This window comes from Nomascus leucogenys, chromosome 22a, assembly GCF_006542625.1.
Source record: "Nomascus leucogenys isolate Asia chromosome 22a, Asia_NLE_v1, whole genome shotgun sequence".
In the NCBI taxonomy this organism is placed as follows: domain Eukaryota; kingdom Metazoa; phylum Chordata; class Mammalia; order Primates; family Hylobatidae; genus Nomascus; species Nomascus leucogenys.
Window position 1 is genome coordinate 73,922,725 of NC_044402.1, and position 23,501 is coordinate 73,946,225.

Here is a 23,501-nt window from a genome sequence, read left to right on the forward strand (position 1 = left end):
ACACTTGGACCCCAAGAGGCAAGAGGCCCAAGGAGATGGGCAAAGGCATTGGGGCTCAGAATATTAAGGTCTGGGTTTGAAGGATGTTTTTGTTTGTTTTGGTACCTTCTGCATTCCTTGCCAGTTCCACCCTCCTTTCAGCAGTAGTACTCTTCATTTCCATTATACACTCTTCTATTTCTTTATAAACATCTTGAGTACCCTGGCTTAATTTCCTCCATTTTATACATTTCCATTTGCCCTTCGGCTCGCCATGAAGCCCTAAGATGACTCAGCTTGTTTCCCGACTAATTGGCTTCCAAACTGCTAGAGTTTTTTATTAACTTGCAAAACTACCCTTTTGAATGGCAGTGCTGGATTACTTGGTGTGATGGCAAACTTTATGTGTCAACCTAGCTAGGCCATGCTACCCATATATTAGATTGACCAAACACCAGTCTACATGTTGGCATGAAGACATTTTGCAGATGTGATTAACATTTAAATCAGTAGACTAGATTTTTACAGACTGCCTCATGGAATTTCTTGTCTTCTGCCAGCTCAGAGAATAGCTGAAGGCGCTTCTCAACAATGTTTATTTGAATGACTTTTAAGATTTTGCTCTGCTTAAGCATTTATCGAGAGATGTTGAGGGGCAGATACTGAGAGTCAACCAAACCATGAATAAAGTTAAGAAACTCTTGTGTCAACTCATCACAGCTGTCCATGATGAACATACGATGGACAGCTTGATGTTGTTCTTTTTCCTCTTGTTCTCAAAGAAGTCAAAGGGAGCCTGCTGAGGGATGAGTGGCAGTGCTCTAAATTCCAACTGACCTTCTACAGAGAAATGCTTGACTGCCAAGTAGTCTTCCCAGTTATTGGTGAGACTCTTGTAAAATTCTCCATATTCTTCCTGGGTGACATTATGAGGGTTTCTGGTCCAAATGAATTTGGCCTTGTTTCGCTCTTCCTGATCAATATATTTCTCTTTAATTTTCTGGTCTTCTTTTTCTTACCCTTACTGCTGTCATCTGAGCCTACATCTTCAATCTTGAGCCTTTCCTCAGCATCTTTATTTTCCTCTTCTTTCTCACCTTTCTCTTCTTTTGCCTCATTGTCACCGGTTTCCTTCTCTCATTCCTTCCCCCAAATAAAGAGTGATGGGATAGCTTATGAGCTATGAGTACTTCTTCACTACTTCTTTGACTTGTCTCTCTTCTAAGTACTCTATCTGGTCTTCCTTAAGGTGGAGGATCACTTTGGTATCCCTGCCGGTGGGCTCACTGTGGTCAGCACATACGGTGGAGGAAGACTGTCAGGCATACTGTTCATCAGCATTGTGATGTGTGATCACAGTCACTTTCTGTGCCACCAGGTAGGCAGACTAAAAACCAAACTGCTCAATCTTGGAGACTTGGCAATGGTTCCAAAATTATTTATGAGGTCATCCTTGGTCATGGCAATGCCTGTGTCCACCAAAGTCAGGGTGCATTCCTGAGAGTTGAAGATGATGTCGATTTTCATCTCTTTACTGCTATTCAACTCAGAAGAGTCTGTCAGGCTCTCAGCAAATTCTGTTTAATGCGTTAAATCCATTAGAGATCAACTCCTGAAGAAAAATTTTGTGGTTGGAATAGAAGGTATTGATGTTGAGATACATGAATTGGGCAACTTCTGCCTGAAAAGCAAAAGTCTCCACCTCCTCCTTTCCATGGTACACTCCTCAGGCATCTTGAAAGGAAAGGGCCACAAGTACTAGAGAGCAGAGTGGGCTGGGACTGTCCGACTTGCACATGGCATCAAGCCTGAGCAAGGATAATTGTTAATTCCCAAGCCATAAGGTTCCAGATCTTCTATTGACCTCATCATGGATCAGCCTGTTATACCTACAAGCTGAGCCACGGGATCTTGCAGCAGAGTCCACCAGTGTCCACCCCTTCCCTGGGGCTAAGGCTTCAACATGCCTGAGTTTTGCTTGAAAACTTGAGGCTGATGAATACTACTAGATCGACTATCCCTGATGTTCTCAGTCACTAGAGGAGGGGAGGAGGTGCTTGATGGGGCACTCTGCATGCTCAGCTCAGGAGTCTGAGCTCTATTCTATGAGATGTTTAGTTATCATTGAGGGTTTTCATCACAGTATCATCATCTTTGGCTTTTATAACTACTGTGATCCCACGTGAAGGTCTACAAATACCTTGTTCATACATTCCTTGCATTCTCATTGCAATATTTCAATAAGGAATAAGATTGTTAGCTATTTTCCTTTTTTACAAACAGTCACTATCTAACAAGAATTTAACTTAGAATTACCAAATCTGAGTCAGAGGCTGCTATGAGTTACTTCCTTATTTCTTGGAGCAGAGTCCTGTGAACATGTCCTCAGCCTGTTGGCAGAGGCATGGCCAGAGGGGTGGGGCATGGGGAGAGAGACACACATCCTGATGCTGGTTGACAAGGGCTCAGAAAAGCTTGTCTCTGGAAGTTCAAGGTCTGCAAGTGGGAAAAAAGAATGCCTACAAGAAATACAATTGCCTTCACTCATAAACCTTCATTCTTGGGAAACCCGTCAGAGTTCTGAAAACAACCTCATCCTGGTTCAGCAAACCTCATTTTCTCTATAGCAGAGAAAGAGGAAACAAATTTGCTCATCACCTCTCCCTTCTTTTCCATTCTAAGGTAGCCTGGACAGGAAAGCTTTTCTTCCATGGCCTGAAGATTCTGATGGCACAGCACTAGAGGAACCACAAGTTCCTAAATTCCAGACTCCCTTGCCAAAGCTTCTCCATCCACTTCTGGCATCAGTGCCAAAGGGGCATGGGACAAGTGGGGATCCATCTAAAATTGGTCCAACTGTTTTAATAATATTAATGTTGTGCAATATGAATAACAACAAGAATAATAGTAACTACTTAGAGAGTGCTTTCTCAGAACCAGGCATGGTGCTGGCACTAAGCTTTTGAGTTGCATTATTCCATCAGGGATATATTATTATTTCCATTTTCCAGATGAAAAAACTGAAGCTCAGAAAGGTTAACAACTGTTCAAGGATCCACACCTAGTACATGGTTAGTATATGGTTGGAGAGATGGTTCTTATGCCTATTGAAAAGCACTGTGGTCTCCAGCAGGAGCTATGGCTGCCAAAGGATGAAAGTCGCTGGGGTGAACCCAGAGGATGAAGCAGTTGGCTCCTATGCGCCAGGTCTAGTTAGGTGTCTTCCAGAACAGCAGTGGCTCTAGACACTCAGTATCTCCAAAGTCACCCCAGAGTGGGCCTAAACTTCCTGAGCCTGAGGTATCCTTGACCTCATCTCAGGGTTTCCTGGGCCATAGGCTGCTTCTGAAATTCAGTTCTTGCAACTGCTACCCCAGTTCACCTTAGTGATGCTCATCAGACATAGCATTCCCAACATATCCTCTTCACTCTGGCAATGTAAGTCCAGGGCTGTTTAGGGATGGGGAGCATGGGAGGGGTGGTAAGGAACTGCTTCTTAATCCTCTTGTCCTTCTTTACTTTCGATCTCTCTCCACATCTTTAACTGTGATCCAATGAGATGTCTAGGTAGCCTGGTGTCCACAACACTAGACCTCTAGGAGAAAATGGTTTGCTCTGAATGGCTAGGACAGGAACCATTCACAATTGCAGGCCAAATCAATGCACGGCTAGTGAAGGCACACTCCTCTGGCACATTCCTGTGCAATATGTATTTCTGTGAAAAGAAGAGGTAGGAAGATGTACAATTAGGTGAAGTCTGCTCCCACGCCCTTTTAGTATTACTGTTTCAGTGACACCAGTGGGGAGAATGTGACAACAATTAATTTCAGAACAAAAGCAGGCAGTGCTGTCTTGCCAGGGCTTTAGACATAGAGTCCCTGCCCGGAGTTACTGGCAAAAAGGAACAGTAGGATCTGAGATGTCCAGCCATAGAGATCTAAGGAAAACCAGAGGTTTACCCAGGAACCAAATGATTCGTCACAGGGACATTGTCCATTTGCTCAGCTTCCTGCTTCCGTCCCTTATCCCTAAACAGCCCTAGACTTACTTTGCCAGAGTGAAGAGGGTGGGTTGGGAAGGCTATCTCTGATGAGCATTGCTAAGGTGAACTGGGGTAGCAGTTGCAAGGACTGAGTTTCAGAAGCAGTCTATGGCCTAGGAAACCCTGAGAGGAGGTCAAGGATACCGCGGGGCTTAGGAAGTTTAGGCCCACTCTGGGGAGTGCTGCAGGTGCTAATGGAGGTTATCGGTGCAAGGATCAAAAGGGAGATGCCATGAAAAGGAAATGCATGCAGGGCATCTGAGGACAGAGTGCGCTTCTCTGTTCTTTAGCTCTTTGCATTTCAGATCTAGTGTCTTCCTTTGCAGCCTTTCAGAGCTCTGTAGCCTGGCAGGTGTGCTAGGCCTCCTGTCTAGGCCAAGAGGTTGCTGAATTCATGCTTCATTTCCTGCTGCAGGTAAGATTATTGTGAGAGAGGGTCTTTTTGTCTTTTTGGTCATTAGCTTTAAAATCCAAGCAAATCGTAATATTTGTTAGGTCTTTAGATTATGTTGGCTTTGGAAAAAGCCCATTTCAAAGTGGGTATTTGAGTAGAATTATCCTTTCTGCCTATGTGCTATGAAAATTTTCTACTTTCAGAACCTGTGTTTAGAACTCAGTGTGAAAAACTAGTCAACACACATACCACACAGCACTCAGTGAGTTTTCCAGCAGAATAATAAATGGCCCAGAGCTAAGTTGAAAGCAGTGTGTGCTATGAAACAAGGGAAATTAGAAATCACCATTTGATTCAAAGTTTGAAGTCACAGTATGATTTGGTTACAGGTGGCACCAGCTATTGTGATGTTAGCATGGTTGAGAAATTACCTTAGCATTCCTACCCAGTTTCATAATAATGCAACCTTTCTTTTGGGCCACCTGGAAGACTTCCAGCAAAAATGTAGCCCTTGTCAATTCCTAGGAGCACAATTGTTCTCATAAAGAGATTAAAATTCAGCCAATAAAACATCTAGAGAAAATAAATCAAGTAAAATCGTTCTTTTTATTCATTTGTAAATGTTTGATTCAAAATCAGGGTTTTTGGAAATGTGGTTTGCAGACCTCCTGCATCAGAATCACCTTGTGAATCTTCTGGGCTTCACCACAGTTGGGAATCTGAATCCCCCTTGAGAGTCTGGAGAGTGATAGGTAATAGATGGCTCAGGTGATCCGGGGACATCTTCAAGTTTGAGAACCGCCCCTAGAGTAGTTGATCACTTCACAGCCCAAACATTCATGCCTCACAAAACTTGCCAGTGGGTTCATGCTTTCTTCCTGTCCTGAAATTTATAGAGTTAGAGTCATTAATCTCAGTTAATTCAATTCATCAAGCATTTATTGAGGAATATCTGTGTGCTGTCAAGGATACAAGAATAGGTAGGGCCCAGTTCTTGTCCTTACTAATCTTATAATCTAAGAAGAAGAATCAGACAAATGCAGCAATAAACACAATCCCAGGCAGAAAATGATGGGCCCTTTCAGAAGAGAGATCTCTGCCAAGTACCAGAAGTTCAGAGAAAGGGGTTGCACTCTGCAGAGAAGACTAGGAAAGTTGTGGTTTTTGAGACAGGCCTTCAATGATGGGTAGAATTTCACAAGCGGTTACGTGAAGAAAGAATGATGAGAGAACAGGTATGGAACCACAGATTAGAAAATTTGAGCTAGTTCAGGACTATCTCATGACTGCCTGGAATGCTGGGTAGGGTCTTTTTTTTATTGGGATATAATTCATTTATAAAACTCATCCTTTTAAAGTGTACAATTCAGTAATTTTAGTGTGTTCACAGACTGTGCAACCTTCTACACTAATTCAGAACATTTTTATGATCCCTAAAACAAATCCAGCCCTACTGGCAATCATTCCCCATTCTCCCCTCCCCCAGGTCCTGGTAACCACTAATCTACTTTCTCGCTACATGGATTGGGCAGATGATTTGTACATAATTAAATAGGGAGTAGGGAACTACTAATGATTTTAATTGAGGTAAAATTTACATACAGTTAAATGCACAGATCTTAAGGGTAGAATTCAATGAGTTTTGACAACGTATACACTCATCTTACTGATTCTCCAAAATAAAGAACATTTTCTTCACCCTAGAAAGTTCTCTTGTGGGCCCTTCTAGCCAATTCATGCTCCATAGGCAACCATTATCCTGATTTTTGTCATCATAAATTAGTTCTGTTTTTTCTCAAACTTTATATAAATGGAAGCACACAGTATATACTCTTTTGTGTCTGGCTTCTGTTTCTCAGAATAATATTTGGAGATTCATTCATGTTCTGTGTGTCAGTGGTTCATTCTTTTTGGTTGCTAAATAGTATGAATGTGCCACATTTTCTCTCTATTTCTGTTGATGGACATTTGAGTTGTTTCCAGTTTATGAACACTTGTGAGCCAAGCAGCTGTAAACTTTCTCATGCATGTTTCTTTGTGGATATATGCTTTCCTTTGGGGGTAGGAGTAAATACGTAGGAATGGAATTGTTGGTCTGCAATCTATTGCTTTTGTTTTGTTTTTTGGCGAGACTGTGATCCACTAGGACTGAACTTTGAGAAAATGAATGCAACAGCAGTATACAGTGAAAATTAGAAGTGGAAGTTAGGAAAATCAAGAGTAATGATGTCTTTTGTGATTGGGAGTCAGCTTATATGGAACTTGGAAAATGAGTGGATATGAGCAGGCAGTGGAAACAGAAGTTTCAAAAACAGCTATTTATTTGGTCTCTACTCTCCAAGGGATTCTTAGGTTCCAGGCAGTCTGGCGGGTGGCATGATAGAGTCATTCCTATTGGTGAGAAAGATAAATATTCGGGTTTTGGACAACAAGATGGATCACTGTCCCCAAAAGACCATTTCCCAGCACTTCCCCAAGTGCCTGGCACAGAGTGTTAGTGGAATGAATGAACTACTGACAGTCATTTGATACTGAGGAAGAACGAAAGGGCATCAGGGAGAATGGGTGGGCTGAGGCGGCAGCTCATACACCAGAAATTAGCCCACTTACGGGACTGGTTGATTAGATTAGTTACTTGTGTAATGAGGTGGAGAATTTTATTCATCAGAAATTCTCCTCCATAATTGCTCCCAAGAAAATCAGTCGGAGTGTGCCTTGTGGTTCTCCCTCCCTCCCCCAGCCCTTCCCCAGGGAATCTTTTGGAGCTCTTGAGACATGTTTATTCTAAAAGTGTGTTTATGGACACCACAAAGCACAAGAAGGGTGCTGAATTCAAATTTAAGAAATATGGAGTGGGTTTTTTTCATTACTATGCTGACTGTGAACAACTTTAATAATGTATTTCTCAGTTTTCTTATCTGTAGAATGGGAATAATCATCATAATACCTGTTTCATTTCTCATAAACAAATAGATTTAAAATCAGAAGAAATTTTAAATGCTAAAGTGTTTTGAAAAAGGTAGGCTCCCCATCACTTTCCAAATAATGAAACAACCTGCAACCTTTTCAGCTTGTCTTTCAAGGTTTTCTTTGCCCAGTGGTCCAAACTGCCTTCTAGTTTATTCTCTCACCATTCTCTCCACTGACAACTGGCTGGACATTAGCTGTGGCCAGACATGTCTCGGTGCTCACCCACAGCCATGCTCCATCGTAGCCTCTGCTCCATCATAGCCTCTGCCTGGACCCATGAAATCCTTCCCAAGCTCTGTCATTCACATTAACTCTTTCACAGCGTCTCTCCTTACAATACCTTCCTCTTCTGCTTTGGCACCTAGATTATAGCAGAAGTCACCTGTCTCTGAGGTTAAAATAAAATTGACTCAAACCAATCCCACAGGAAGGGCAACACACCCTCTCTCCATTTCTCCACATTCTGGGGAACTACAGACTCATGGGCACTTAGGCTCCAAGTTACTGCTCTCTCTAAAACTGTAAACTCTCTGTGTCTCACCTTCTGTGGCTCCTTCTCTCAGCAGATATGGGAGTCACCCCACCTACCTTTTTTTATAATTCCTACCACACAAACCACTCAGAGGAGGAGACATTTGTGTATAAAGTTTACTAACAAGTTGGAGCAGTGAAGGGAGGTTTCCAGTACTGCACTACAACATGGATGCATAATATTAAATCTTATTCATCCTTCATCTTAAAAGTTCTTTGGCTGCCCTGTTACAAGAATATCTCATGGCCATTCTTCCCCATGGCCAGAGCCTCTGCCTTCTGGCCTGTCCCCACTCCCCATCTTTCTTCCTCCTTCCCTCTCTTCTTTGCTTTCCGTTTCTTAACCCCAAATTCTCTAGCTCGTTCTTTGTTTCATCGTCTCCTTAGAGATGTCAGTTTTAGGGTCTCACCTTCACTCCTGGAAGGGTTTGTCAAGGCTTTTGGCAGTCTTTTTTCCTAAAGAAAAATGGTTCCTTCTTTAAAATGTATTTGCTAGCTTTTAAAATATTTTTTTCCAGTTACATTGATTGATGTTATTTATGATTATGTCTTACAGCCCCTTCTGTTGTATGCTTCCCTCAGGGCAGGTTTATCTGTGATTCGTCTCAGAGTTTAAACCCAATGCCTTGTATGTAGTACAGCCTCAGTGTTAAATGAATGAATAAAAAGCTGGTATTTTCTATGTAACCCCAGAAAAAGCAAAGCGGAAGAAACAGAAGCACCAGTTTTCCATGTTAGGACACTAATATGATTCAATCACTACTGGAAGAGATCAATACAGGGTCCAGAGGGCTGCTCCTGAACTCACCCTGACCCTAATGAGCAGGTGAATGCTGGGGCCAAGGTCGATGCAGGCTTTGTGCTGTGCCTGTTCCCCGGGAAATGAGTTTGCAGCACCAATTCTTTTCAGAGAGGCTGCTGACCTTCAGTTGAATGGTATCAATTTATGATCATTATCAATGAGAACTAGAACGCTTCCTGTGACCCGCGGGATTTGTCCTCCCCATCCCACATGTAACCCTTCAGATCAGATTTCCTTCAGTGAAATCAGAATTGTCACTAGGAGGACAAATTCAAGGCAGAATTACAAAAACCAGCTGATTGGAAGCCTGAAACATGAATTTTATTATGAATGCTCTGCCATTCATCTGGCTAAAAAATGATAAAGAGAAGACTCCGGCTTGGGCACCAATGAAAGAGGCTATTGAACAAGGAAAATGCTCTTGAAATTGTCATTGAACACAGCGGTTCTTTAGATCCTGAAATTAAACATAGCACTAATATTTGTGGGGCTTTATAGTTCCCTAGGGAATTCAAAAGGTGCATGATCTCACTAAATCCTCACAATAAGCCCATAAAGATCATTACCACTACCATTCCACAGATGAGAGAACCAAGACCCACAGAGGCCAATTTTCCCAATATTTAGGAACATACCTAGGAAATGGCAGAGCTGAAATTGGAAGCTTGTCTTCTGACTTCAATTTTTATTTATTCTTCCATCACATCATGCTACCTTGCCTGTAGCATAACTGTAGAACCTTGTCCATACATTGCATGTTCATAGTTCTGGGACATAAAAGTCTATAATGTATAAAATCATTGGCTTAAGTGAGTGATGCAACGGGTTTAGTTACCGGTAATAAAGTTACGTGCTTTAAAGTAGTGGTTTGAGTCAATAAATAATTTTGCTATTCTGTACATCAGTTTTGACTCATTACTTGGAGTGAGCAAACCTGGAGTGTATAACACCTGATTGAAGAGATGCACACAGGGTTTTAGAAAGCTGGAAAAGAAAAAAGTGGGATGTACTTTCTCTCCCAGCTCCAGGCACTTCTTCCCTACTTCACCAGGCTGGAATGGTCAGCATGGCGTGACGGGTAAGATCCTATGTTTTGGAGTCTCACTGGCGTGGGTGTCCTGCCTCTTCCATCCACTTTGCACAAGTTACTTATCCTCTCTAAGCTTCAGTTTCCTTTTCCTCATCTGAAGAATGGAAACACATCTGTTAGGATTCTTTGATTGCAAGCAACAGAAAGAGATTCACTTTTGCCAAAAAGGGTAATGTATTGGAATAATCTTAGTTCTCTCCCAGAAACAAAGGAAAAGGCCTCACAAAGAATGGAAACTAGGCAACTCCATGGATCGAGATGACAGAAGAAATATATTCTCCTCAGCATTCTGACACCAGAATGACTCTACCCTAACCATTTGTCATCCTGGGTTCTCACAGGGTAAGCTTGATTGGCCTACCTTGAGTCATGTGTCTCCACTTTGGTAGGTAGGAGGGGTAGGGGATTTTGACTGACAGTCTCCAGAACCACAGGGACTGGGGCAGAGGCAACTACTTAAAGGAAAATTGGAGTGCTGCTTTGAAAAAAGTGGAAGACAAAAACAAAAAACAAATAAAAAACCCCTCAGAGACTTAAATGGGAATTTTAAAAAATAGGACTTCATAGGACGTTTTTAGGATTAAAGATGTAATAAATTTAAAGTGCTTAGCACAATGTCTCACACACAGTAGGTGCTTGATAAATATTTAGCAATAAATAGTTGTCAGATTGGAACAGAAGTGAGCTGAGAAGGAATATGAATAATGAAGGAGAAAATAAATAAAGAAAAGGATTCAACAGGTGGCTTGGCAGGGCAAAGAACAGACCTCCTCCTTCCCCTGATACCATGACCACCCCTAAAATACCATGAAATCTGTAGTGAATGCTTTTAATTATTTGAACATTCTATTTTGTATAAAGAATGCCAAGAATGCTAACTGCACAGACACCAATAAATGGTCACAACCAAAGGCTGTTTCTCCTACTAAACTGAATAACAGATACATAGATACACCTGTATAGAAATAAATGGCAATAAAGATGAAGTATAAGTGATTCATTTTCAGAAAATTCAGTTTTAACCATCTAAGGAGTGGAAAGGATATTTTATAATTATTATGATGAAATCATTTAAAAATTACAGTAAAATAGTTTTCACCTATTCTTGTGCAACTTGAGTGAAAGATATTGGCAATTAACAATTATATTGTGATATTTCTGCATACCACACTAACTGCAATGAACATTAATATTTATATGTTACCTACACTCTTACTGACCAGGCCGGATTTGGTCCCTCGATCCTCATTTCTCAATTCCTAGAGACATAAATGGGAGTTGCAAGTGAGCATCTGAAGACACATTTTCAACTGCTGTAGTTTGTCATTCTTATAGTTTATATCCCGAAAGCTTCATAACCATGGCGAATCAGCACTCACTCTGGGAATGGTCTTAAACAAGTTGGAAGCCATAAACCTATGGACAGTGCCAAATGTACCTGAACAATCACTCACCTTAATGGTGAAAACGTGGCTCCATTATTTCTAAAATCACAAAGTATTTAAATTGTGATTTTGAACAAAACAATGGTACCTATGTATCTATCAAATCAAATGGACACAGCTTCAGATGTTTACACTGGGACTACTTTGTGTGATACTAGGGAATACAGGTCTCTTTTGGTTCTCACGTGTGTATGTAAATCTTGACATTTCTTTAGAATCTTAAAACAGAATAGACTTAATGCATCTCAATTATAAGGCTTTTGCCTCAAAGTGCCCTGTCCTCTACTAAGAGAACCTGCCTTTTGGGGATTAGGTAATGCCTACAAAATTTGAAACAACTCAAACTTCAGAAATGTATTTTGCATCCTTGCTTACTTCATTTACAGGAATAACAGGCTAGGAACTTTACAAATCTCTATTTTTTTTTTTTTTTTTTAACAATCCTTGAATGTTCTCAATGAGTGGAGAACTTCTTTTTTTTTATTTTTCAGAGGCCGAGCGCTGTGGCTCATGCCTGTAATCTCAGCACTTTGGGGGAGGCCAAGGAGGGCGGACCGCTTGAGGCCAGGTGTTCAAGACCACCCTGGCCAATATGGTGAAACCCCATCTCTACTAAAAATACAAAAATCAGCCAGGCGTGGTGGCAGGCGCCTGTAATCCCAACTACTCGGGAGGCTGAGGCAGGAGAATTGCTTGAACCCAGGAAGCAGAGGTTGCAGTGAGCCAAGATCCAGCCTGGGTGACAGAGAAAGGCTCTGATGAAAAAAAAAAAAGAAAGAAAGAAAAAGAGTAAGTGTTGTTAACTTGAAATGCTTTTTATAATTGATATTACATAATATCTCTCTAAATTAGTAAATTGCATTATTATATTTAGGGAAAGGCAGGACTGCAATATGTAGTTTTAGAGAACTAAAAACAGGAAAAATATATATGTTTACTTGTTATTTAAGTTTGAACGCGTGTCTTGGTGCTTATCTTATATTTATAAAGTGCTGAGGATTTAAAAAACTCATTCATTGATTTTTAATGAATTTGCAATTGAGTATTTTTGTTGGGGTCCACAACATACTTGCTGTATGGGACACTTACATGTGCCACCTAGTATCCTCAGAGAGAATAAAGTTCCCACAGTATTGAGCCCATTGCACTGCTCCAGCCCAGCTCTTAAAATTCTGGTCAGCATCTCCTAATCAGATACAGAAAAGTATCAAGGCGTCTTGGCAAAGTGGCAGCAAATTAGTGGCTTATAGATAAATACATACTTGTCATTACCTGCAAGTAATAATATATGGGGTAAACAAACAGTACATCAAACTGTTTAAACCATTAATTAATTATTTGAGATTTTGCATGTCCAATCTCATCTTTGAAATCAACCTTTTTCCCTCTTGTCTATGGAGAATAAATGTATAGAATATCTAAAAATAGATACATAAAATTTTATCTTTTTTTTTTTTTTTTTACTTTAAGTTCTGGGATACATGTGCAGAACGTGCAGGTTTGTTACATAGGTATACATGTACTATGGTGGTTTGCTGCACCCATCAACCCATCATCTAGGTTTTAAGCCCTGCATGCATTAGGTATTTGTCCTAATGCTTTCCTTCCCCTTGCCCCCCACCCCCTGACAGGCTCCAGTGTGTGATGTTCCCCTCCCCATGTCCATGTATTCTCATTGTTCAACTCCCACTTATGAGTGAGAACAAATTTTATGTCTTTTTAAAAAAAGAAAGTATCTGAGGAGCTAAAGTATTTCCTCTGAAGAATCACGGTCGTATTCTTAATGGAGCCTGCCTCCTTACATTTTTCGACATTTAACATTTTCGATGCCAATGTCACAGTACCAAATGGCCCAATTGATAGGAAGTAAACATGCTCCCTTTATCTTCTGCAGTTTTAACATTTGATGTCATCTTTAGCAAAAGGTAGCACTGAGTATGTGCTCCATTGTACTACTGTTACGTGGTGATTGCTTATTCTAAGAAAAATTTATAGTAGAATAATATAAAAGAGAAGCAGAGTGAGAGAGGAGAGCTTAAAAATTCAAACTGTTGTTTCCCAGACTTGAGTCATGCTCAGATGGGTACGAAATAATTTTTAGAAACGATCATCAAAATGAAAACATAAAATTTTTAAATTCTTCTACAATTGCCAGAGCCCATAGACTTTACTTTGATAACTACTTATTAAAACTATTCCAAGTGGGTAAATTGAACCCTATCATTATCTTTATTTTTTAACCTAGAAAGAAACATCGCAAGAATTTCTAGGTAACCCATTCGAAAATTAAAATATTCTTACAATTTGAAATTGTTTCCTAATTCTCATATTGCAATTTCTCTCCTTTTGATATGTGTTTGGTGGCTGTTTATGGTTTTCACTTTCTAGTTAGTAAACTATTTATATATTCTAAGATAATAATTACGTTTCTTCAGGCTTGCCTATTCCAGGTAATAGTGTCAGATCCCATCATCTTATTTAGGCTTCTATTCTTCTAAAAAACCATTTCTCTTCCTTTCATTGAGAATCTCTTCCTAGTTTCTACATCCCACCTTCCAAGTTGAAGAGCCCTATACTAGAAGCAAGGTCTGCAGAGCAGGCAACCATCCAGGCTACTGTAATGCAGCCCTAGTGTTCTTTGCATGATCTTTATTGTGATTCTTTTAATGGCAGAAAAGTGATCCCACCAAATATTTGTGTGAAGGATCAATAAAGCTACATGAAAACAATCACTTTCTTTGTAGGCGTAAGGTTGTCCACATAGTTGTGGGAGGGTTCCTGGAGCCGTGGGTAAACCAAGTAAGTAGGGCACTGTAGGGCCGGGCACCCAGAGCCCTGTCTCGTGCATTCTGTGCTATCCCATTTTTATTTTTCATTTGTGTAACTGACCTTTCCTGAGCAGCTTACTGCCATGGTCTAGTTATGGGAAGATGTGTCACAGAAGTTAAAGATTGCTCGATTCACAAAAACCTGCATGTTTTGCCTTCTTTTCTGGTATAGTTAATGACTGACAGAACAGAAAACTTTATATAATGAGGCAGCATTACTGCCTAGGAAACGTCCATCTCTTTCTGACTCATTGTGTAACGTTTTCCTGACATTTAAAAATGTCATTTCCTGTGCTCCCCTATCTTCTTCAGCTGTGCGTCAGCCCACCCTGCCTGTCCTCATCATGTCTGCTAATGGGCCCATGCGCCTCTGCTCCATGGGCCGCATTGCTGCCCCATGTCAAGCACACATTTTTACACACGGTGAGGCCTGTCAGTTATGCTCTTCAATATCATGGGTCTCTCTGCAATTCTTTAGCAGTCTGGACCAGCCACTGGCTTTTGCCCCACCTCCCGCAGTGAGGTGAGCACTCCGGACAGAGGACATATTCCTGGCTCAGCTACCTAGCAGAACTTTTAACCCTTCAAATCAGCATGACTTCAACTTTGTCGCATTCTGCATTTTCAAAACTGATTTCAGATCCGTGCCAGTGCCCCTAACAGCCAAATTAAACAGTTCGTTTCTGACGTTCCTATGTTATTCTCCTCCGATGTATAGTCATTAGCATTGCTTGGTTATGCTCCATGTTCAAAGCACTGTGTGTGTGTGATCAAAACAAGTTTCAACACACGTAACATAGTATGGTCTCTGCAGTTAAGTGTCAATCCAAAGTTTCCTTGGAAAAATACCCAACTTTGAAAGATCTGTGTTAAACAGTTGACTTTGCTGTTAGAGTATCTGAGTTCAGATTGTGGCTCCACCGCTGACTAGTTCTGTAGCTTTGGCCAAATTTCTTAGGTACCTTCTCTGTCAGCCAGGTGCAATGAGTACCTACCCTCAGGCTATCAGGAGGATTACATGAGCTAATCATGCAAAGCTCTTAGAGTAACATTTGTCACTGAGTAAGCACTCAGTGATGCAGGTTATTACCAGACAGTATTTTTCTATCTACCTTATGAAATGTTGATTTCTGCATCAGAGGAGTGGCCTATACAGGCTTATGTAGAAAAAAATATTTTTTCATCAGGGAAACAGTCTTGAAAAATGCACATTTTCTGGTGGTTTCACTGGTGAGCCTGTTGCTTGCTTGGAGCTGCCCTGTATTCACGGCCCTGAAGGCTGACTTCCAGCTCACCCTGCATCTGAATGAACAGGACAGCTGTCCAGAAGTAAAGTCTGTATCAGATTCCCCTGCCAATACAGTTTTTCAAAACATAGGACAGTGGTTTTTAAAATACATGGCAAGTTTTCCTTCTCACTCTGGGCAGGGTTTCTTCTTTAAACTGAGCATTTCTATATCAACAGCATGCTTTGCAGCTGCCATTTCTGACTCCCTATGGATCCATATCCCATCCAGGCATAAAACCAGTGGGCCAATTTCTGGCCTGGGAGGGCTGTTCTAGTGGGTGAGGGAACTGTTCTTTTAAGGGCGGCTGCCACTTGAGAGTGCAAGTTCATTGTTGGCAGCCCCAGCTGTCCTTCATTAGGGTAATGACTGCAGACTAAGGGGAAGGCTCCCTGCCAAAGGTGACTCAGTGGAGAGTCAGATGCCGCTCTCAGAGAATGCAGCTTCACAAAGGGCTGCTTAACCTGGACCCTGGCTTTCACAAGCCCAGGAGGGGAATTTTAGTTTCAAGTACTGTGATTGTTTTCACAGGCCCATAAAAGGGATCTTTGTCAGAGCCTAATCATTATCATAACATTTGAGTAGCCACATAATTCCATACCATTCTACAAATAACCAATGGTGTCAATTATGTACAGGACATAGAGCTGGGTCTTCAGGGAATTCAGAGAAACAAGACATGGTTCAAGCCCTCTAGTAGCTTACAATTTAGTAAGGAAGCTAAGACAAGTATAATCACCAATTATCCAAACAAGTGTTCATTGGTTTTCTCTTACGTGCCTGGAAATCGGCCAGACAAGGAAAAGCAGGTGCATAAAGCCAAGTCTCTGCCCTGGAAGAATGAAAGTAAAATAGGTACCATGGTGATTTCTTTTATCATTTAAGAGTTTTTATTTTGAAATAATTTTAAACTTAGAGAAAAAAGTAGAAGAGTACTCTTTGTATATCTTTTACACAGATTTCCAGTTGTTAAGATTTTACCACAGTTGCTTTATCATTATTTTCCTGTAAACTATATATACATATTCTTTCCCATCTGAATCAACTGAGAGTAAGCTGAAAACTTCTAAACATTTCACTGTGTATTTCCTAAAAGACAAGGACACTCTCCCACCTAATCACAGAACAACCATTAAAATCAGTAAATTAACATTATAAACATTACTCTGTAATCCCAGGATCCCACTTAAATTTTACTAACCATTCCAATAATGTCTTCAAAGTGGGAAAAAATTCCCTTTTTAGGTCATTATCTGATCCAGGATAACATATTACATTTTGTTGTCATCTTTTTGGACACTTCTTCAGTCTTTTCTTGTCTTTTGTGACCTTGATATTATTGAAGCATATTCAACAGTTATTTTGTAGAGTGTCCCTCAATTTGAGTTTGTCTGATGCTTTCTCATGATTAGATTCAGGTTGTGTGTGTTTGACTGGAATACATAAGGTAGTGTTGTATCCTTCTCAGTCTATCATGGTAGAAAGGACATGATACCAGTTAGTCCCATCCCTGGTTATGTTAACTCTGATCACTTGGGGAAGGTGGTGTTTGCCAGGGTTCTCTACTGTAGAGTTATTATTTTTTTCTTTTGTAATTCATCAGTATTTTGTGAGGAGCTACCTTGCAATCATGTAGATATCTCATTCCGTAAAACCTCTCAACTTGTTTTATCATCCTTGAATGATTCTTGCCTGAATAAAATACTACCATGATAGCTGCCAGTTTTGATTTTTCTAACTTCATCATTGCTTTGACATTCACTAGTTGGCATCCTACTGAAAGGAAGTGCTTTCTCTTTTCCCTCACTTATATATTTATTCACTTATTTATTTTTATCAACAAGATCCATGGATTTCCATTTTACTCAGTGGGCTATAATCCATTACACCATCATTTATTTTGATGCTCAAATCGTTCCATATTTGGTTAGAGATAGCCCCTTAAAGCTGCAAACAACCATCACCAGAAAAGAAAAGAAGTTTAACTGGCTCATGGTTCTGTGAGCTATATAGGCTTCTGCTTCTGGGGAGAACCCAGGAAACTCACAACTATGGTGGAAGGGTAGCAAGCACATATTCACATGGTGGCAGGAGAGAGAGAGAGCAAAGGCGGAGGTGCTGCACACTTCCCCACAACCAGATCTTGTGAGAACTCTATCATGAGAACAGCAAGGAGGAAGTCTGCTCCTGTGATTCAGTCACCTCCCACCAGGCCCCCCCCTTCAACACTGGGGACTACAATTTGACAGGAGATTTGGGTGGGGACACAGAGGCAAACCATATTATTCTACCCCTGGCCCCTCCCAAACCTCATGTTCTTGTCACATTTCAGAACACAATCATACCTTCCCAACAGACCCCCAAAGTCTTAACTCATTCCATCATTAACTAAAGTCCAAGTCCAAAGTCTCATCTAAGACAAGGAAGTCCCTTCTGCCTATGAGCCTGTAAAATAAAAAACAAATTACTTAGTTACTTTTAAGATATAATGGGGGTACAGGCATTGGGTAAATGCTCCCCTTCCAAAAGGGAGAAATTGGCAAAAGCAAAGGGGCTACAGGCCCCATGCAAGTCTGAAATCCAGTAGGGCAGTCATTAACTCTCAAAACTCCAAAACAATCTCCTTTGACTCCATGTCTCACATCCAGGCCACACCGATGCAAGGGGTGGGCACCCAAGGCCTTGGGTAGCTCTGCCCCTGTGGCTTTGCAGGGTACAGCCCCTGTGGCTACTTTTATGGACTGGCATTGAGTGCCTACAGCTTTTGCAGGTGCATGGTGAAAGCTGTAGGTGGATCTACCATTTTGGGGTCTGGAGGTTGGTGGCTGTCTTCTCACAGCTCCCTAGTGGGGACTCTGTGTGAGGGCTCCAACCCCACATTTCCACTCTGCATTGCCTAGAAGTTCTCCATGAGGGCTCTGTCACTGCAGCAGACTTTTGCCTGGACATTCAGTCGGGATGTTTTTTCCATACATCCTCTGAAATCTAGGCAGAGAGGCTCCCAAGCCTCAACTCTCACCCTCTGTGTACCTGCAGGCTTAACACCACATGGAAGCTGCCAAGGCTTGAGGCTTACACACTTTGAAGCAGCAGCCTGAGATATACCTTGGCCCATTTTAGCCATGGCTGGAGCTGGAGCAGCCAGGATGCAGGGTGCCATGCCCCCAAACTGCAAAGAACAGTGGGGCCCTTGGCCTGGCATATGAAGTCATTTTTCCCTCCTAGACCTCCAGGCCTGTGATAGGAGGGGCCACCATGAAGGTCCCTGAAATGCTTTGGAGGCATTTTCCCCATTGTCTTGGCTATTAGCATTTGGCTTCTATTTACTTATGCAAATTTATGCAGCAGGCCTGAATTCCTCCCTCAGAAAGTGGATTTTTCTTTTCTACCACATAGGCTGAAAATTTTCCAAACTTTTATGCTCTGCTTCCCTTCTAAATATAAGTTTCAGATAATCTCTTTGTGCACACATAGGAGTGTATGCTGTTATAAACAGCCAGACCACAACTTGAACACTTTGTTGCTGAGAAATTTCTTCTGCCAGATACTCTAAATCATCTCTCTCAAGTTCAAAGTTCAACAAATCCCTAGACCAGGGGCACAATGCCACCAGTCTTTTTGCTAAAGCATAGCAAGAGTGACCTTTACTCCGGTTCCCAATAAGTTCCTCATCTCAATCTGAGATCTCTTCAGCCTGGACTTCGTTATCCATATCACTATCAGCATTTTGGTCACAACCATTCAACAAGTCTCTAGGAAGTTCCAAATTTTCCTTCATCTTCCTGTTTTCTTCTGAACCCTCCAAACTGTTTCAACCTCTGTCTACTACCCAGTTCCAAAGCTGCTTCCACATTTACTGGTATCTTTATAGATACCACATTTACTAGTGTCTTTATAGCAATGCCCCACTTCTCTGGTACCAATTGTCTATATTAGTCTATTCACACACTGCTGTAAAGACATATCTGAGCCTGGGTAATTTATAAAGAAAAAAGTTTAATTGGCTTACAATTCTGTGGGCTGTACAGGCTTCTGCTTCTGAAGAGTACTTAGGAAACTTACAGTCATGGTAGAAGATGAAGGGGAGGCAGGCACGGTCTTCACATGATGGCAGGAGAGAGAGAGCAAAGGGGTAGGTGCTACACACTTTCAAACAACCAGATCTTGTGAGAACTCTATCACGAGAACAGCAAGGGGGAAGTCCGCCCCCATGACGCAATCACCTCCCACCAAGCCCCTCCTCTAACACTGGAGATTACAATTCATCATGAGATTTGGGTGGGGACACAGAGCCAAACCATATCAGTGTCTTTACCCATGAACATGAAATAATAAGATTGATGTGACAGGATTACTATGAAGCTTAAGTGAGATGATGCACGTAGGTGCCTAGAACTGCCTGCCACTCTTGAGGACCTCACTAAATGCAAGTTCTTTATAGTCCTTCCTCACAGTTAGCATCTGGCCTGGTGGTGCACACACTAACAGGGGGATTTCTTATAAGGACACAGGACAATCTCATGAATTGGCTTCCTGCATGTGGCTCTTGGTTTGTTCTTCCCCATAAGGGAGGCCTGTCTGTGACTTCATCTTGCGATGGTGCTCACTCCAGCTCTGATGTTACATGCTCTTGCACCTCAGCTCTCCAAAGTTAGCCTGATCATTTTCACAGATATAAGAAAACCAATCCTAAAATTTGTGTAAAACCACAAAGGTCCCTGAATAGGCAAAGAAGTCTTTGGTAAAAAGAGCAAAGCTGAAGGCATCACACTACCTAACTCCAAAATGTATTACAAAGCTATAGAAACCAACACAGCAAAACACTGGCATAAAAACAGACAAAAACCAATGAAACAGGATAGAGAGCCCAGAAATAAACCCACATTTTTATGGTCAATTGATTTTCAACAAGGCTACCAAGAATGCACAATAGAGAAAGGACAATCTCTTTAATAAATGATGTAGGGAACACTGGATACACATGCAGAGGAATGAAATTGAACCCTTACCTCACATAATACACAGAAATGAACTCAAAATAGATTAAAGACTTAAATGTGACACTTGAAACTGTAAAACTACTAGAAGAAAATATAAAGAGAATGCTCCACAATATTGTTCTGGGGGCAAACATTTCTTGGATGTGACCCCCAAAGCACAGGCAACAAAAGCAAAAAATAAACAAAAAGTATGTCATCAAACTGAAAAGCTTCTGCATGGAAAAAGAAACAATAGAACGAAGAGACAACTCATGGATTGGGAGAAAATATTTGCAAGCCACATATCTGATAAGGGGCTACTATCCAAAATATATAAGAAACTCAAACAACTCAATTGCAAGAAAATAAAGAACCCAATTTAAAAAATGGTCAAAAGACTTAAATAGACATTTCTTAAAAAAAAAAAGACATGTAAATGGTCAACAGATATATGAAAAATCATCATCATCACTAATTATCAGGAAAACACAAATTAAAACCACAATGAGATATCACTTCATACCTGTTAGAATGGCTATTTTAGTAAAAAGATGGAAGATAACTTTTATTGGCGAGGATGTGGAGGAAAGGGAACCCTTGTGGGAATGTAAATTAGTACAGCTATTATGGAAAAGAGTATGGAGGTTCCTCAGAAACTAAAAATAGAATTACCATATGATCCAGCAAACCCACTTCAGGGTGGTATCCAAAAGAAAGGACATCAGTATGTTAAGAGATACCTGCACTCCCATCATATTCATTGCAATGTTACTAGCAATAGCAAAGATATGGAATTAACCTAAGCATCCACCATCAGATGAATGGATAAGGAAAATGTGGTATATACACAATGAAAGATTTTTCACCCTTGAGAAAGAAGGAAATCCTGGCATTTGCAGCAATATGAATGAACCTGGAGGACATTACGCTAAGCGAAATAAGCCAGGCACAGAAAGGCAAAGACTGTGTGATCTCACTTACTTGTGGAATCTAAAAATGTTGACCCCATAGAAATAGGGAGTTGAATGGTGATTACCAGAGGCTGGGGGTTGGGGTTGGAGGGAGTAATGAGGAGATGTTTGTCAAAGGACACAAAATTTCAGTTAGACAGGAGGAATAGCTTTAATCATCTATTGCACTGAAAGGTGGCTATAATAAATAACAATGCATTGCATATGTTTAAAAAAGCACTAAAGTTAGCATAGCCAATGTTTCAGTTCTCCCGTTTGAAATTTCTTGGAGGGAGAATATTTTTATCCAGATTTAGTCAGGATTTTGTCTCTGGTCTAATCAGCTGTGGTCAGAGCTGTAAACGTGAGCGAGAGTAAATTGCCCTAGTCAATGGTGTGGCTGGCCAGGATAGAGCTCTCCAGTGCAAGCACTGTAATTCAAAAGGATTAATTCCAGTCTCTGTAACGAAGGAGGCCTCTCAGTAGATGAGTCTCTAGAGTAGCTAATGTTGGCCCTAAAAAAATACCACATATACATTCTTATAATCAATTAAGTATTATTAACTTAAAAAACTATGTATCATTGACTATGTGCCCACACTGTCCCAAAAGTTTTATAAATATTTACTCATTCAGTGCTTATAATCAGCTGAAGAAAGGTACATGAGTGTCTTCTGCATTTTACAAATTAAGAAATCAAGGCACAGAGAGGCAGGATGATTTGTCCAAGGACAAACAGCTAGTCAGCAGCACAGCCAGGATTTGAATTCAGATAGTTTGGCTTGCAGAGTTCATGCCTAGGACCACTCCATTATGCTGCAGCTCGGAGTAAGACCCACATAACTACTACACTAGGCTGCTTCTCAGACCAGAGATACCAGCCTATTTACTTATGACCTAATGACCTGAGGATGTTACAACATGCAACGGCTCTCTTCAATGCTTTCGGAGATAACCTACCAGCGGCTGATGCTCATCTTCCCACTTTCTTTTATCCTTGTCCAGGTTAATGGGTGGTAGTAGAAGGTCTACTACAGGATTTATATTACCTTGAAAGGGTTACATGTGCTAATGGTTTGGTTTTGAATTCATGTTTTTAAAGTCTTTTCACCTCAGTAACATTTTTCCATTTTCTAAGAACACTTTAAATTCCATTTCTATTACTTGAACATCAGGCACAATTATGCCATTTTGAGTTTCTTCTTTGCAATTAATGCAATCATATGACGCATCACTAATGCCAACCAGGAATCTTATCACAAAATAGTATAAATTATCATATTTCTATATACATTTGCAAATGTCTTATCAACATTCCAATCCTGTATACATTTTTATTAAAAAACACTCTGTTGGATTTCTGGAACTGTTACTATCAGCTAAACTAGATCAGTTTACATGACTGCCTGTCTCACAAAGGAAAACTCTGATTGAAATTGGCAACTTAAATCAAGCCACCCAGGATTTATTATCCAATCAAAGAAGCAATTTCAGCTGCCAAAATTGTTCTTAGGACCGCAAGACCATTTTATCTATAGATATATAGATAAATATAGATATAGGTTTTCTACATGGATATATAGAGATATATAGAGTGTAATATCTATAAGACATTTTCTCATAGAGATGGTATTATAAACCAATACATAGATGTATATAATGAACAATTTTTATGTATAAAATTCTGGTACAAAGTAATAAGAATATTGGGTTAATTCTTTAGATAATGATCTGGAAAAGACATTGGTCAAAAGTTTCCCAGGTATGTCAGATAATTGGTTGTGCTTTGGTTTGATTTCTATAAAAATGGGTGTATCATCATAAAGTTTGTTCTAAAGGATCAATGTGATTTTAACTTTGGTAAGTCACAAGTCCTCTGCTTCACATCTTCTGTTAAATAAGTATAAAAATACTTCCTTATACACAAGTTGTTGAGAAAGTGACACAAAAGTAGAGGCTCTCCTGAGTCTTACCTGAAAAGACACGAAGACATTAGCGTTGCTGGAGCTATGGCTATCGCATACATTGCTATGGTCAGTAATGGGAGAACTTGAAGGAATGATCACATATAAAGTCATGTGCATATTTGAGTTTAAGATCTACAATTTATATATTAACTTAGAAGCAAAAACTATAGCTATCTTTTTAAAAAGTCTGCTTTATTGTGGTACATTAACTTGTAATAAAATTAACCAATATTGAGTA

At 40.5% G+C, this 23,501-nt stretch overlaps 1 pseudogene; it reads right to left on the minus strand.

Annotated features, from left to right (window-relative positions):
• Positions 1-485: 485 nt before the first annotated feature.
• LOC100594632 lies at positions 486-23,374 on the minus strand (annotated as a pseudogene).
• Between the last annotated feature and the right edge of the window lie 127 nt (positions 23,375-23,501).